This window comes from Oncorhynchus keta, unplaced genomic scaffold, assembly GCF_023373465.1.
Source record: "Oncorhynchus keta strain PuntledgeMale-10-30-2019 unplaced genomic scaffold, Oket_V2 Un_scaffold_17732_pilon_pilon, whole genome shotgun sequence".
Classification (NCBI taxonomy): Eukaryota; Metazoa; Chordata; class Actinopteri; order Salmoniformes; family Salmonidae; genus Oncorhynchus; species Oncorhynchus keta.
This window is the reverse complement of record NW_026290829.1, coordinates 36,278-48,416: the sequence shown is the minus strand read 5'-3', so window position 1 is coordinate 48,416 and position 12,139 is coordinate 36,278. Positions and strand designations below refer to the sequence as shown.

The 12,139-nt window shown below is 52.6% G+C and overlaps 1 pseudogene; it reads left to right on the top strand.

The window, feature by feature from the left end:
• The window catches only part of LOC127927814 (DIS3-like exonuclease 1), a 63,439-nt pseudogene that overhangs the window by 15,272 nt on the left and 36,028 nt on the right, over window positions 1–12,139 (top strand).

Here is a 12,139-nt window from a genome sequence, read left to right as displayed (position 1 = left end):
TCTGTGTGGTAATGCAGGTGTGTCCTCGTCTCCCTCCCTGTAGGTGTGTGGTAATGCAGGTGTGTCCTCGTCTCCTCCCTGTAGGTGTGTGTATCTGTGTGGTAATGCAGGTGTGTCCTCGTCTCCCTCCCTGTAGGTGTGTGTATCTGTATGGTAATGCAGGTGTGTCCTCGTCTCCTCCCTGTAGGTGTGTGGTAATGCAGGTGTGTCCTCGTCTCCCTCCCTGTAGGTGTGTGTATCTGTATGGTAATGCGGGTGTGTCCTCGTCTCCCTCCCTGTAGGTGTATGGTAATGCAGGTGTGTCCTCGTCTCTCTCCCTGTAGGTGTGTGGTAATGCAGGTGTGTCCTCGTCTCCCTCCCTGTAGGTGTATGGTAATGCCGGTGTGTCCTCGTCTCCCTCCCTGTAGGTGTGTGTATCTGTGTGGTAATGCAGGTGTGTCCTCGTCTCTCTCCCTGTAGGTGTGTGTATCTGTGTGGTAATGCAGGTGTGTCCTCGTCTCTCTCCCTGTAGGTGTGTGGTAATGCAGGTGTGTCCTCGTCTCTCTCCCTGTAGGTGTGTGGTAATGCAGGTGTGTCCTCGTCTCTCTCCCTGTAGGTGTGTGTATCTGTATGGTAATGCAGGTGTGTCCTCGTCTCTCTCCCTGTAGGTGTGTGTATCTGTGTGGTAATGCAGGTGTGTCCTCGTCTCCCTCCCTGTAGGTGTGTGGTAATGCAGGTGTGTCCTCGTCTCTCTCCCTGTAGGTGTGTGTATCTGTATGGTAATGCAGGTGTGTCCTCGTCTCTCTCCCTGTAGGTGTGTGTATCTGTATGGTAATGCAGGTGTGTCCTCGTCTCCCTCCCTGTAGGTGTGTGTATCTGTATGGTAATGCAGGTGTGTCCTCGTCTCCCTCCCTGTAGGTGTGTGTATCTGTGTGGTAATGCAGGTGTGTCCTCGTCTCTCTCCCTGTAGGTGTGTGGTAATGCAGGTGTGTCCTCGTCTCCTCCCTGTAGGTGTGTGGTAATACAGGTGTGTCCTCGTCTCCCTCCCTGTAGGTGTGTGGTAATGCAGGTGTGTCCTCGTCTCTCTCCCTGTAGGTGTGTGGTAATGCAGGTGTGTCCTCGTCTTTCTCCCTGTAGGTGTGTGGTAATGCAGGTGTGTCCTCGTCTCCCTCCCTGTAGGTGTGTGGTAATGCAGGTGTGTCCTCGTCTCTCTCCCTGTAGGTGTGTGTATCTGTGTGGTAATGCAGGTGTGTCCTCGTCTCCCTCCCTGTAGGTGTGTGGTAATGCAGGTGTGTCCTCGTCTCTCTCCCTGTAGGTGTGTGGTAATGCAGGTGTGTCCTCGTCTCCCTCCCTGTAGGTGTATGGTAATGCCGGTGTGTCCTCGTCTCCCTCCCTGTAGGTGTGTGTATCTGTGTGGTAATGCAGGTGTGTCCTCGTCTCTCTCCCTGTAGGTGTGTGTATCTGTGTGGTAATGCAGGTGTGTCCTCGTCTCCCTCCCTGTAGGTGTGTGGTAATGCAGGTGTGTCCTCGTCTCTCTCCCTGTAGGTGTATGGTAATGCAGGTGTGTCCTCGTCTCCCTCCCTGTAGGTGTGTGGTAATGCAGGTGTGTCCTCGTCTCCCTCCCTGTAGGTGTGTGTATCTGTATGGTAATGCAGGTGTGTCCTCGTCTCCCTCCCTGTAGGTGTGTGGTAATGCAGGTGTGTCCTCGTCTCCCTCCCTGTAGGTGTGTGTATCTGTATGGTAATGCAGGTGTGTCCTCGTCTCCCTCCCTGTAGGTGTATGGTAATGCAGGTGTGTCCTCGTCTCTCTCCCTGTAGGTGTGTGGTAATGCAGGTGTGTCCTCGTCTCCCTCCCTGTAGGTGTATGGTAATGCCGGTGTGTCCTCGTCTCCCTCCCTGTAGGTGTGTGTATCTGTGTGGTAATGCAGGTGTGTCCTCGTCTCTCTCCCTGTAGGTGTGTGTATCTGTGTGGTAATGCAGGTGTGTCCTCGTCTCTCTCCCTGTAGGTGTGTGGTAATGCAGGTGTGTCCTCGTCTCTCTCCCTGTAGGTGTGTGGTAATGCAGGTGTGTCCTCGTCTCTCTCCCTGTAGGTGTGTGTATCTGTATGGTAATGCAGGTGTGTCCTCGTCTCTCTCCCTGTAGGTGTGTGTATCTGTGTGGTAATGCAGGTGTGTCCTCGTCTCCCTCCCTGTAGGTGTGTGGTAATGCAGGTGTGTCCTCGTCTCTCTCCCTGTAGGTGTGTGTATCTGTATGGTAATGCAGGTGTGTCCTCGTCTCTCTCCCTGTAGGTGTGTGTATCTGTATGGTAATGCAGGTGTGTCCTCGTCTCCCTCCCTGTAGGTGTGTGTATCTGTATGGTAATGCAGGTGTGTCCTCGTCTCCCTCCCTGTAGGTGTGTGTATCTGTATGGTAATGCAGGTGTGTCCTCGTCTCCCTCCCTGTAGGTGTGTGGTAATGCAGGTGTGTCCTCGTCTCTCTCCCTGTAGGTGTGTGTATCTGTATGGTAATGCAGGTGTGTCCTCGTCTCCCTCCCTGTAGGTGTGTGGTAATGCAGGTGTGTCCTCGTCTCTCTCCCTGTAGGTGTGTGTATCTGTATGGTAATGCAGGTGTGTCCTCGTCTCTCTCCCTGTAGGTGTGTGTATCTGTATGGTAATGCAGGTGTGTCCTCGTCTCCCTCCCTGTAGGTGTGTGTATCTGTATGGTAATGCAGGTGTGTCCTCGTCTCCCTCCCTGTAGGTGTGTGTATCTGTGTGGTAATGTAGGTGTGTCCTCGTCTCCCTCCCTGTAGGTGTGTGTATCTGTGTGGTAATGCAGGTGTGTCCTCGTCTCTCTCCCTGTAGGTGTGTGGTAATGCAGGTGTGTCCTCGTCTCCCTCCCTGTAGGTGTGTGGTAATACAGGTGTGTCCTCGTCTCCCTCCCTGTAGGTGTGTGGTAATGCAGGTGTGTCCTCGTCTCTCTCCCTGTAGGTGTGTGGTAATGCAGGTGTGTCCTCGTCTTTCTCCCTGTAGGTGTGTGGTAATGCAGGTGTGTCCTCGTCTCCCTCCCTGTAGGTGTGTGGTAATGCAGGTGTGTCCTCGTCTCTCTCCCTGTAGGTGTGTGTATCTGTGTGGTAATGCAGGTGTGTCCTCGTCTCCCTCCCTGTAGGTGTGTGGTAATGCAGGTGTGTCCTCGTCTCCCTCCCTGTAGGTGTGTGTATCTGTATGGTAATGCAGGTGTGTCCTCGTCTCCCTCCCTGTAGGTGTGTGGTAATGCAGGTGTGTCCTCGTCTCTCTCCCTGTAGGTGTGTGTATCTGTATGGTAATGCAGGTGTGTCCTCGTCTCCCTCCCTGTAGGTGTGTGTATCTGTATGGTAATGCAGGTGTGTCCTCGTCTCCCTCCCTGTAGGTGTGTGGTAATGCAGGTGTGTCCTCGTGTCTCTCCCTGTAGGTGTGTGGTAATGCAGGTGTGTCCTCGTCTCCCTCCCTGTAGGTGTGTGTATCTGTATGGTAATGCAGGTGTGTCCTCGTCTCCCTCCCTGTAGGTGTGTGGTAATGCAGGTGTGTCCTCGTCTCTCTCCCTGTAGGTGTGTGGTAATGCAGGTGTGTCCTCGTCTCCCTCCCTGTAGGTGTGTGGTAATGCAGGTGTGTCCTCGTCTCTCTCCCTGTAGGTGTGTGGTAATGCAGGTGTGTCCTCGTCTCTCTCCCTGTAGGTGTGTGGTAATGCAGGTGTGTCCTCGTCTCTCTCCCTGTAGGTGTGTGTATCTGTGTGGTAATGCAGGTGTGTCCTCGTCTCCCTCCCTGTAGGTGTGTGTATCTGTATGGTAATGCAGGTGTGTCCTCGTCTCCCTCCCTGTAGGTGTGTGTATCTGTGTGGTAATGTAGGTGTGTCCTCGTCTCCCTCCCTGTAGGTGTGTGTATCTGTGTGGTAATGCAGGTGTGTCCTCGTCTCTCTCCCTGTAGGTGTGTGGTAATGCAGGTGTGTCCTCGTCTCCCTCCCTGTAGGTGTGTGGTAATACAGGTGTGTCCTCGTCTCCCTCCCTGTAGGTGTGTGGTAATGCAGGTGTGTCCTCGTCTCTCTCCCTGTAGGTGTGTGGTAATGCAGGTGTGTCCTCGTCTTTCTCCCTGTAGGTGTGTGGTAATGCAGGTGTGTCCTCGTCTCTCTCCCTGTAGGTGTGTGGTAATGCAGGTGTGTCCTCGTCTCTCTCCCTGTAGGTGTGTGTATCTGTGTGGTAATGCAGGTGTGTCCTCGTCTCCCTCCCTGTAGGTGTGTGGTAATGCAGGTGTGTCCTCGTCTCCCTCCCTGTAGGTGTGTGTATCTGTATGGTAATGCAGGTGTGTCCTCGTCTCCCTCCCTGTAGGTGTGTGGTAATGCAGGTGTGTCCTCGTCTCTCTCCCTGTAGGTGTGTGTATCTGTATGGTAATGCAGGTTTGTCCTCGTCTCCCTCCCTGTAGGTGTGTATCTGTATGGTAATGCAGGTGTGTCCTCGTCTCCCTCCCTGTAGGTGTGTGGTAATGCAGGTGTGTCCTCGTGTCTCTCCCTGTAGGTGTGTGGTAATGCAGGTGTGTCCTCGTCTCCCTCCCTGTAGGTGTGTGTATCTGTATGGTAATGCAGGTGTGTCCTCGTCTCCCTCCCTGTAGGTGTGTGGTAATGCAGGTGTGTCCTCGTCTCTCTCCCTGTAGGTGTGTGGTAATGCAGGTGTGTCCTCGTCTCCCTCCCTGTAGGTGTGTGGTAATGCAGGTGTGTCCTCGTCTCTCTCCCTGTAGGTGTGTGGTAATGCAGGTGTGTCCTCGTCTCTCTCCCTGTAGGTGTGTGGTAATGCAGGTGTGTCCTCGTCTCTCTCCCTGTAGGTGTGTGTATCTGTGTGGTAATGCAGGTGTGTCCTCGTCTCCCTCCCTGTAGGTGTGTGTATCTGTATGGTAATGCAGGTGTGTCCTCGTCTCCCTCCCTGTAGGTGTGTGTATCTGTGTGGTAATGTAGGTGTGTCCTCGTCTCCCTCCCTGTAGGTGTGTGTATCTGTGTGGTAATGCAGGTGTGTCCTCGTCTCTCTCCCTGTAGGTGTGTGGTAATGCAGGTGTGTCCTCGTCTCCCTCCCTGTAGGTGTGTGTAATCAGGTGTGTCCTCGTCTCCCTCCCTGTAGGTGTGTGGTATGCAGGTGTGTCCTCGTCTCTCTCCCTGTAGGTGTGTGGTAATGCAGGTGTGTCCTCGTCTCCCTCCCTGTAGGTGTGTGTATCTGTATGGTAATGCAGGTGTGTCCTCGTCTCCCTCCCTGTAGGTGTGTGGTAATGCAGGTGTGTGGTAATGCAGGTGTGTCCTCGTCTCCCTCCCTGTAGGTGTGTGGTAATGCAGGTGTGTCCTCGTCTCTCTCCCTGTAGGTGTGTGGTAATGCAGGTGTGTCCTCGTCTCTCTCCTGTAGGTGTGTGGTAATGCAGGTGTGTCCTCGTCTCTCTCCCTGTAGGTGTGTGTATCTGTGTGGTAATGCAGGTGTGTCCTCGTCTCCCTCCCTGTAGGTGTGTGTATCTGTATGGTAATGCAGGTGTGTCCTCGTCTCCCTCCCTGTAGGTGTGTGTATCTGTGTGGTAATGTAGGTGTGTCCTCGTCTCCCTCCCTGTAGGTGTGTGTATCTGTGTGGTAATGCAGGTGTGTCCTCGTCTCTCTCCCTGTAGGTGTGTGGTAATGCAGGTGTGTCCTCGTCTCCCTCCCTGTAGGTGTGTGGTAATACAGGTGTGTCCTCGTCTCCCTCCCTGTAGGTGTGTGGTAATGCAGGTGTGTCCTCGTCTCTCTCCCTGTAGGTGTGTGGTAATGCAGGTGTGTCCTCGTCTTTCTCCCTGTAGGTGTGTGGTAATGCAGGTGTGTCCTCGTCTCCCTCCCTGTAGGTGTGTGGTAATGCAGGTGTGTCCTCGTCTCTCTCCCTGTAGGTGTGTGTATCTGTGTGGTAATGCAGGTGTGTCCTCGTCTCCCTCCCTGTAGGTGTGTGGTAATGCAGGTGTGTCCTCGTCTCTCCCTCCCTGTAGGTGTGTGTATCTGTATGGTAATGCAGGTGTGTCCTCGTCTCCCTCCCTGTAGGTGTGTGGTAATGCAGGTGTGTCCTCGTCTCTCTCCCTGTAGGTGTGTGTATCTGTATGGTAATGCAGGTTTGTCCTCGTCTCCCTCCCTGTAGGTGTGTGTATCTGTATGGTAATGCAGGTGTGTCCTCGTCTCCCTCCCTGTAGGTGTGTGGTAATGCAGGTGTGTCCTCGTGTCTCTCCCTGTAGGTGTGTGGTAATGCAGGTGTGTCCTCGTCTCCCTCCCTGTAGGTGTGTGTATCTGTATGGTAATGCAGGTGTGTCCTCGTCTCCCTCCCTGTAGGTGTGTGGTAATGCAGGTGTGTCCTCGTCTCTCTCCCTGTAGGTGTGTGGTAATGCAGGTGTGTCCTCGTCTCCCTCCCTGTAGGTGTGTGGTAATGCAGGTGTGTCCTCGTCTCTCTCCCTGTAGGTGTGTGGTAATGCAGGTGTGTCCTCGTCTCTCTCCCTGTAGGTGTGTGGTAATGCAGGTGTGTCCTCGTCTCTCTCCCTGTAGGTGTGTGTATCTGTGTGGTAATGCAGGTGTGTCCTCGTCTCCCTCCCTGTAGGTGTGTGTATCTGTGTGGTAATGCAGGTGTGTCCTCGTCTCTCTCCCTGTAGGTGTGTGTATCTGTATGGTAATGCAGGTGTGTCCTCGTCTCTCTCCCTGTAGGTGTGTGTATCTGTGTGGTAATGCAGGTGTGTCCTCGTCTCTCTCCCTGTAGGTGTGTGTATCTGTATGGTAATGCAGGTGTGTCCTCGTCTCTCTCCCTGTAGGTGTGTGGTAATGCAGGTGTGTCCTCGTCTCTCTCCCTGTAGGTGTGTGTATCTGTGTGGTAATGCAGGTGTGTCCTCGTCTCCCTCCCTGTAGGTGTGTGTATCTGTATGGTAATGCAGGTGTGTCCTCGTCTCCCTCCCTGTAGGTGTGTGTATCTGTGTGGTAATGCAGGTGTGTCCTCGTCTCCCTCCCTGTAGGTGTGTGTATCTGTGTGGTAATGCAGGTGTGTCCTCGTCTCTCTCCCTGTAGGTGTGTGGTAATGCAGGTGTGTCCTCGTCTCCCTCCCTGTAGGTGTGTGGTAATGCAGGTGTGTCCTCGTCTCCCTCCCTGTAGGTGTGTGGTAATGCAGGTGTGTCCTCGTCTCTCTCCCTGTAGGTGTGTGGTAATGCAGGTGTGTCCTCGTCTTTCTCCCTGTAGGTGTGTGGTAATGCAGGTGTGTCCTCGTCTCCCTCCCTGTAGGTGTGTGGTAATGCAGGTGTGTCCTCGTCTCTCTCCCTGTAGGTGTGTATCTGTGTGGTAATGCAGGTGTGTCCTCGTCTCCCTCCCTGTAGGTGTGTGGTAATGCAGGTGTGTCCTCGTCTCCCTCCCTGTAGGTGTGTGTATGGTAATGCAGGTGTGTCTCGTCTCCCTCCCTGTAGGTGTGTGGTAATGCAGGTGTGTCCTCGTCTCTCTCCCTGTAGGTGTGTGTATCTGTATGGTAATGCAGGTGTGTCCTCGTCTCCCTCCCTGTAGGTGTGTGTATCTGTATGGTAATGCAGGTGTGTCCTCGTCTCCCTCCCTGTAGGTGTGTGGTAATGCAGGTGTGTCCTCGTCTCTCTCCCTGTAGGTGTGTGGTAATGCAGGTGTGTCCTCGTCTCTCTCCCTGTAGGTGTGTGTATCTGTATGGTAATGCAGGTGTGTCCTCGTCTCCCTCCCTGTAGGTGTGTGGTAATGCAGGTGTGTCCTCGTCTCTCTCCCTGTAGGTGTGTGGTAATGCAGGTGTGTCCTCGTCTCCTCCCTGTAGGTGTGTGGTAATGCAGGTGTGTCCTCGTCTCTCTCCCTGTAGGTGTGTGGTAATGCAGGTGTGTCCTCGTCTCTCTCCCTGTAGGTGTGTGGTAATGCAGGTGTGTCCTCGTCTCTCTCCCTGTAGGTGTGTGTATCTGTGTGGTAATGCAGGTGTGTCCTCGTCTCCCTCCCTGTAGGTGTGTGGTAATGCAGGTGTGTCCTCGTCTCTCTCCCTGTAGGTGTGTGTATCTGTTGGTAATGCAGGTGTGTCCTCGTCTCTCTCCTGTAGGTGTGTGTATCTGTGTGGTAATGCAGGTGTGTCCTCGTCTCTCTCCCCTGTAGGTGTGTGTATCTGTGCAGGTGTGTCCTCGTCTCTCTCCCTGTAGGTGTGTGGTAATGCAGGTGTGTCCTCGTCTCTCTCCCTGTAGGTGTGTGGTAATGCAGGTGTGTCCTCGTCTCCCTCCCTGTAGGTGTGTGGTAATGCAGGTGTGTCCTCGTCTCCCTCCCTGTAGGTGTGTGGTAATGCAGGTGTGTCCTCGTCTCCCTCCCTGTAGGTGTGTGGTAATGCAGGTGTGTCCTCGTCTCCCTCCCTGTAGGTGTGTGTATCTGTATGGTAATGCAGGTGTGTCCTCGTCTCCCTCCCTGTAGGTGTGTGGTAATGCAGGTGTGTCCTCGTCTCCCTCCCTGTAGGTGTGTGGTAATGCAGGTGTGTCCTCGTCTCCCTCCCTGTAGGTGTGTGTATCTGTATGGTAATGCAGGTGTGTCCTCGTCTCCCTCCCTGTAGGTGTGTGGTAATGCAGGTGTGTCCTCGTCTCCCTCCCTGTAGGTGTGTGTATCTGTGTGGTAATGCAGGTGTGTCCTCGTCTCTCTCCCTGTAGGTGTGTGTATCTGTATGGTAATGCAGGTGTGTCCTCGTCTCTCTCCCTGTAGGTGTGTGTATCTGTATGGTAATGCAGGTGTGTCCTCGTCTCCCTCCCTGTAGGTGTGTGTATCTGTATGGTAATGCAGGTGTGTCCTCGTCTCCCTCCCTGTAGGTGTATGGTAATGCAGGTGTGTCCTCGTCTCCCTCCCTGTAGGTGTGTGTATCTGTATGGTAATGCAGGTGTGTCCTCGTCTCTCTCCCTGTAGGTGTGTGGTAATGCAGGTGTGTCCTCGTCTCCCTCCCTGTAGGTGTGTGGTAATGCAGGTGTGTCCTCGTCTCCTTCCCTGTAGGTGTGTGTATCTGTGTGGTAATGCAGGTGTGTCCTCGTCTCCCTCCCTGTAGGTGTGTGGTAATGCAGGTGTGTCCTCGTCTCCCTCCCTGTAGGTGTGTATCTGTATGGTAATGCAGGTGTGTCCTCGTCTCCCTCCCTGTAGGTGTATGGTAATGCAGGTGTGTCCTCGTCTCCCTCCCTGTAGGTGTGTGTATCTGTATGGTAATGCAGGTGTGTCCTCGTCTCTCTCCCTGTAGGTGTGTGGTAATGCAGGTGTGTCCTCGTCTCCCTCCCTGTAGGTGTGTGGTAATGCAGGTGTGTCCTCGTCTCCTCCCTGTAGGTGTGTGGTAATGCAGGTGTGTCCTCGTCTCCTCCCTGTAGGTGTGTGGTAATGCAGGTGTGTCCTCGTCTCCCTCCCTGTAGGTGTGTGTGTAATGCAGGTGTGTCCTCGTCTCCCTCCCTGTAGGTGTGTGGTAATGCAGGTGTGCCCTCGTCTCCCTCCCTGTAGGTGTGTGTATCTGTAATGCAGGTGTGTCCTCGTCTCTCCTCCCTGTAGGTGTGTGGTAATGCAGGTGTGTCCTCGTCTCTCTCCCTGTAGGTGTGTGGTAATGCAGGTGTGTCCTCGTCTCCCTCCCTGTAGGTGTGTGGTAATGCAGGTGTGTCCTCGTCTCCTCCCTGTAGGTGTGTGTATCTGTATGGTAATGCAGGTGTGTCCTCGTCTCCCTCCCTGTAGGTGTGTGGTAATGCAGGTGTGTCCTCGTCTCTCTCCCTGTAGGTGTGTGGTAATGCAGGTGTGTCCTCGTCTCCTCCCTGTAGGTGTGTGGTAATGCAGGTGTGTCCTCGTCTCCTCCCTGTAGGTGTGTGGTAATGCAGGTGTGTCCTCGTCTCCCTCCCTGTAGGTGTGTGGTAATGCAGGTGTGTCCCTCGTCTGTGTGGTAATGCAGGTGTGTCCTCCTCTCCTGTAGGTGTGTGGTAAATGCAGGTGTGTCCTCGTCTCCCTCCCTGTAGGTGTGTGTATCTGTGTGGTAATGCAGGTGTGTCCTCGTCTCCCTCCCTGTAGGTGTGTGGTAATGCAGGTGTGTCCTCGTCTCTCTCCCTGTAGGTGTGTGGTAATGCAGGTGTGTCCTCATCTCGTCTCCCTCCCTGTAGGTGTGTGTATCTGTGTGGTAATGCAGGTGTGTCCTCGTCTCCTCCCTGTAGGTGTGTGGTAATGCAGGTGTGTCCTCGTCTCCCTCCCTGTAGGTGTGTGTATCTGTATGGTGCAGGTGTGTCCTCGTCTCCCTCCCTGTAGGTGCAGTATCTGTATGGTAATGCAGGTGTGTCCTCGTCTCCCTCCCTGTAGGTGTGTGTATCTGTGTGGTAATGCAGGTGTGTCCTCGTCTCCCTCCCTGTAGGTGTGTGTATCATGCTGCGGTGTGGTACCATGACCACCTGGCAGGTCTGAAGCCAGTAGTGATGATCACTGAAGACCAGACCGCTGTGGCAGAGTACAGCAGCCTCAACTGTGGTGTCTACGTCCTCTGTACACAGGTAAACACTATAGTACACACAGCCTCAACTGTGGTGACTACGTCCTCTGTACACAGGTACACTATAGTACACACAGCCTCAACTGTGGTGTCTACGTCCTCTGTACACAGGTAAACACTATAGTACACACAGCCTCAACTGTGGTGTCTACGTCCTCTGTACACAGGTAAACACTATAGTACACACAGCCTCAACTGTGGTGTCTACGTCCTCTGTACACAGGTAAACACTATAGTACACACAGCCTCAACTGTGGTGTCTACGTCCTCTGTACACAGGTAAACACTATAGTACACACAGCCTCAACTGTGGTGACTACTTCCTCTGTACACAGGTACACTATAGTACACACAGCCTCAACTGTGGTGTCTACGTCCTCTGTACACAGGTACACTATAGTACACACAGCCTCAACTGTGGTGTCTACGTCCTCTGAACACAGGTAAACACTATAGTACACACCAGTAATTTTGCACGCCCAATTTTTCAGTTTTTGATTTGTTAAAAAAGTTTGAAATATCCAATAAATGTCATTCCACTTCATGATTGTGTCCCACTTGTTGTTGATTCTTCACAAAAAAATACAGTTTTATATCTTTATGTTTGAAGCCTGAAATGTGGCAAAAGGTCGCAAAGTTCAAGGGGGCCGAATACTTTCGCAAGGCACTGTTGGTGAATACCTGGGTAATGAGAACCCTGCTGAATACTGAATCTCTATAGGTGAATACCTGGGTAATGAGAACCCTGCTGTAAACTGATCCTCTATAGGTGAATACCTGGGTAATGAGAACCCTGCTGAATACTGATCCTCTATAGGTGAATACCTGGGCAATGAGAACCCTGCTGAATACTCCTCTATAGGTGAATACCTGGGCAATGAGAACCCTGCTGAATACTCCTCTATAGGTGAATACCTGGGTAATGAGAACCCTGCTGAATACTCCTCTATAGGTGAATACCTGGGTAATGAGAACCCTGCTGAAGAATACTCCTCTATAGGTGAATACCTGGGTAATGAGAAGCCTGCTGAATACTGATCCTCTATAGGTGAATACCTGGGCAATGAGAACCCTGCTGAATACTCCTCTATAGGTGAATACATGGGTAATGAGAACCCTGCTAAATACTCCTCTATAGGTGAATACCTGGGTAATGAGAACCCTGCTGAATACTCCTCTATAGGTGAATACCTGGGTAATGAGAACCCTGCTGTATACTGATCCTCTATAGGTGAATACATGGGTAATGAGAACCCTGCTGAATACTCCTCTATAGGTGAATACCTGGGTAATGAGAACCCTGCTGAATACTCCTCTATAGGTGAATACCTGGGTAATGGAACCTCAGGGAACATCAGTCAAAAGGACCCATACAGGAAGCCGGGTTGGGTTCAGATCAGTTTTCTCTCAGTTGGTATAGTGTATACTATGTTGTCGGTCCTGTGTGGCTCCGTTGGTAAGAGTGAGACCCAGGGTTGTGGGTTCAAATCCCCGCAGGGATCACATAGCCTACACCTACTAAACACAGGATAAAACATCTCCTATATTGTCAGCCAGTGTATCATTACCTTGTGCATGTCTCTTGGTCTTCAGGAGCACAGAACTAAAATGAGTAGAACTGGCCCTGCCCATTCAAGTCAATCAGGGCATAATGAGATTC